This window comes from Xenopus tropicalis, chromosome 6 (assembly GCF_000004195.4).
Source record: "Xenopus tropicalis strain Nigerian chromosome 6, UCB_Xtro_10.0, whole genome shotgun sequence".
Taxonomy (NCBI): domain Eukaryota; kingdom Metazoa; phylum Chordata; class Amphibia; order Anura; family Pipidae; genus Xenopus; species Xenopus tropicalis.
In genome coordinates this window covers 3,635,798-3,640,570 of record NC_030682.2, presented here as the reverse complement: position 1 = coordinate 3,640,570, position 4,773 = coordinate 3,635,798, and the positions used below count along the sequence as shown (strand labels likewise).

Genomic DNA, 4,773 nt, shown 5'->3' with positions numbered 1-4,773 from the left:
CACAAAAAAGTGGACAACCGTGGAGCCAACAAGCGCTGATGCAACATGCAGAAGTCCAACTGTATAGCGACACTGCAGCACTCAAAGCCCACTGAGCCCAACCAAACTGGGGAACATAAGAAGCTAATGAACCAGCAATACTGGTATAAGCACTGTGCAAGCAACTGCTGATGCTAAAACAACTAACAGTCTGCACACCATTCTGAACCAAAAAGTCAAAATCCATATAGCCAATGGCACAGAAGCCAGGCAATGCACACCAACACAATGTTGCACGAGCTAGCTGGCCTGAATGCACAACTGGTGTGCCAATGCAACAACCACACAGACAAAACCCTGAGAGGGAAGGCTGCTAGCACACACGCCATAACACCAAAACAACCAAACATTGCCAAACACCGAATGTGAATCCATGTATGAGCACTCCCGCTGCAAGCATGCCAACTTTTGGAGCACTAAACCAAGTCAGAAGTCCCGGGAGGCAATGACCCTAGTCTTCTCTAGAACTGCCAGAGAGCAGACCCTCATGCATGCCCACGGCCTAAAAGATAACACAAGGCTATAACTAAAGCAAAGTCCAGAATCTGCATGCACCAAGGGCCACACCAAATAAAATCGGTCACCAACACCAAAGGCTATCCTGAGACCAGCTAACCCATGACCACTCAATTCCGTAGGACAGCACAAGTGCCAGCAGACACGTGGGCCAAGGGCCACGCCACACACCACGCTGGCCACAACACACACCAGTGGACACGTGGCCCAAGGCCCAAAACAGGGGCCAGCGGACACACGGGCCATGACACACACCAGCGGACCAAGGGCCACAACACACACCAGCGGACATGCAGGCCAAGGCCCAAAACAGGGGCCAGCGGACACACGGGCCACGACACACACCAGCGGACCAAGGTCCACGACACACACCAGCGGACACGCAGGCCAAGGGCCAAGACAGGGGCCAGTGGACACGCAGGCCATGAAACACACCAGTGGACACAGCCCAAGGGCCAAAACAGGGGCCAGCAGACACATGGGCCAAGGGCCACAACACACACCAGCTGACATGTGGGCCAAGGGCCAAAACAGGGGCCAGCAGACAAACACCAGTGGACCAAGGGCCACAACACACACCAGCGAACATGCGAGTCAAGGGCCAAGATGGGCCAGTGGACACGCGGGCCACAACACACACCAGCAGACACACGGGCCAAGGGCCAAAACAGGGGCCAGCGGACACATGGGCCATGACACACACCAGCGGCCAAGGGCCACAACACACACCAGCAGACACGCAGGCCAAGGCCCAAAACAGGGGCCAGCGGACACATGGGCCAAGGCCCAAAACAGGGGCCAGCGGACACATGGGCCAAGGCCCAAAACAGGGGCCAGCAGACACACGGGCACGACACACACCAGCGGACCAAGGGCCATGACACACACCAGCGGACACGCGGGCCAAGGGCCGACAGGGGCCAGTGGACACGCAGGCCATGACACACACCAGTGGACACAGCCCAAGAGCCAAAACAGGGGCCAGCAGACACATGGGCCAAGAGCCACAACACACCAGCAGACCAAAGGCCACAACACACACCAGCAGACACGCAGGTCAAGGGCCAAGATGGGCCAGTAGACACACGGAAACACAAAAAGCAAAATGGCACTCGGGGCTAGAGGAAAATAATTCCTTTTAAAAAAATTTTATTTGCGAAAAATGCTTTTTTGCATTTTTCGTAAATAAAGATTTTTTAAAAATAATTATTTTCCTCTAGCCCTGAGTGCCATTTTACTTTTTGTGTTTCCATTGGTTTTGGGAGGGTGCCGATCCCTCCAGCAGTGTGCACCGGGTGTTCAATTTTGGAGAGCTAGGGTGTGCGGTAAAGGCCTCTGTTGTACCAGCGGACACATGGGCCAAGGGCCAAAACAGGGGCCAGCAGACACATGGGCCAAGGGTCAAAACGGGGGCCAGTGGACATGGGCCAAGGGCCAAAACAGGGGCCAGCAGACACACGGGCCAAGGGCCAAAACGGGGGCCAGTGGACATGGGCCAAGGGCCAAAACAGTGGCCAGTGGACACGCGGGCCAAGGGCCAAAACAGGGGCCAGCGAACACGCAGGCCAAGGGCCAAAACAGGGGCCAGCGGACATGCGGGCCAAGGGCCAAAACAGGGGCCAGTGGACACAGGAGATAGAAAGGAGGCATAAGTTCCTGCCTATCCACCCAAACATGGGATTGCTAAGGAGGATGGGAACCAGGCAGCCACCAACACTCAGTGGGAGAGGTTGAACTACAACTAGGCTCACACCTGAGCCACCAGATAGAAAAGAAATCTATATAGAGAAACATATGAGTAATACAGGTATAGGACCCATTATCCAGAATGCTCGGGACCAAGGGTATTCCGGATAAGGGGTCTTTCCGTAATTTGGATCTCCATACCTTAAGTCTACAAAAAAATTAATAAAACATTAATTAAACGCAATAGGATTGTTTTGCATCCAATAAGGGTTATTTATATCTTAGTTGGGATGAATTACAAGGTTCTGTTTTATTTCTACATAAAAAAAGGAAATCAGTTTTAAAATTCTGAATTATTTGCTTATAATGGAGTCTATGGGAGACGGGCTTTCCGTAATTCGGAGCTTTCTGGATAACGGGTTTCCGGATAAGGGGTCCGATACCTGTACTGTAAAAAAGCACAGTAAACCTGTCTGCCCCGAAGAATTCAGGCTCCCAATAACACTCAAAATGACAAAGACCCAAAGGAAAACAAGCTCCTTACCAGATAGCACTGGCTTGGTGGAAAAAAGCAAATCCCTGTTAGAACCCCAAGAAGGTTACTTATAGGGAACATGCACATAATATAACAATACTGATAGAGCAGCGCAGCCCCAACCAGTGCTGGGAGTGCCTGGTAATATCAGCAGCACAAATACCTGCTGTGTCTGCCCAGAGACCTCAGGCTCAGGATAAAAAACTAGCAAGGTGCCCCAGTAATACACAAGCAGCTAGCCAGAAAGCATTGCCTGTCAGAAGAATGCAAACTCCAGTAAAGCCTGGGGAAGGCTGCTAATTGAGAGCACACAATATGAGAGAGGCAGGAGATACCATACTGCTGCAGCAGTGCAACACCAACAGCTATGGAAGCAGCTGGTGTGGAAATATGGATAAAACCCCACCCCTGTAGCCTACCCAATAGGCATCAGTTTGAATACTGTGTGTAGTTGGGGGTAGCGCAGGGGGGCTATTTTAGCACAAGGCTAGGCCCATGGGTATGCCCACACCTGCAGTTCTTCCCAATAGGCATCAATTTGAACATTTTGCATATTTGGGGCATCAGGTAAATTCTTCTCCATTACCCGGGAAACTTCCCTCTGTGTCTGCACAGAAGTGTAAAAAAAAAAACCTACCCCTGTCCGGTAGGACAAAAAATAACAGTGGTGAGGAGGAAGTCAGGTGGTCTTATAGGGCAGGATTCATTTTAATTGGCTTGGTATAGGTCCTACCTCCTGTGGGGGAGGGGCAATGCTACCCATGTGTACTGACATGGAGGGATGCAGAAGAAAAAGGCTTTAAACCCCTTTCTGAGATGCTGCTGTGACTGTGACTATTACTTGGCTGATGTGTGGGACAGGCTCACCGGCACCGACGTATGAACGTTTGGAGGGGGGAGTGCTAATAATATTGAGTTGAATGTCTGGCAGAGCCGGGGGGGCACTTACTCATTAGTATAACCTGGTGATGTCATTGAGTGACAGGCAGAACTGTGCAATAACAGCCCAAGCCCCTCCCCCATGGTAGTGAGGGCAATAACCCCCTCATGGATATGGCAAGGATGGCTAACAAAGGGTTAAGTTTAGGTACAGGGATGGGCAGGTAACAGATTGGTATGTTCCAGCCAATCATAATCATCTGGTCACTTGGATTGGATTCCTTGCCACTCGGTACCTTAGGTTCTTGCAGCCCACTATTTCCTGGGCAGATGGACCAGACTTGGGCATTCCCATTATCTGTGCTTAAGTCATAGCTCTGATCCTCTCTAACCAGCAGCCAGTCCACTGGGAGATCCTCCTCTCTCTCCTCCATGCAACCTTTTTCACCTTCTGCCAGTCCAGAACCCTCAGCACTTCTGACACATTGGCCATTGCAAACACATTATAATCCACTAAGAATGATTTTTTACTTGATAGGCCCTCAGCCTCTGCCAATCCAGCAGGTTTGCAGCAACTCCTCTCAGGTTCTGCCAGCCCAGGGGTCACACAGCACCCGGACTCCACACAAAAAGGGGTTTCACTTGGGGAGGCCGCAGCCTCTGCCAATTCCCCACTCTTGGGTTCTGCCAGCCCAGGGGTCACACAGCACCCGGACTCCACACAAAAAGGGGTTTCACTTGGGGAGGCCTCAGCCTCTGCCAATTCCCCACTCTTGGGTTCTGCCAGCCCAGGGATCAAACAGCACCCGGACTCCACACAGACAGGGGTTTCACTGGGGGAGGCTGCAGGAGGCATCTCTTGTGTAACATCTCCTTGCCTCAGGTTAAACACATCAGTAGGTCCTGGTTCTCCAGGGCAATACATTTTAGTCATTTGTGAGGTCTTTTGTTCCTCTCCCGCCCCAGCACTGATTGAACTCGGGTGAGAATGAGAATCTCTGGGGCTGACTGCCCCTAGAACTGGCTTTGCCTGCTCAAATCAGAATAAATTTTGGGCACGTGCCAGCATTTCTTCCCTACAATGATCTTCAAATGGTAGGCTCCCCACATAGTCTCTT

General features: G+C 51.6%; 1 pseudogene; it reads right to left on the bottom strand.

Annotated features, from left to right (window-relative positions):
• Window positions 1-3,747: 3,747 nt before the first annotated feature.
• Window positions 3,748-4,511, bottom strand: LOC116411530 (annotated as a pseudogene).
• Window positions 4,512-4,773: the final 262 nt, after the last annotated feature.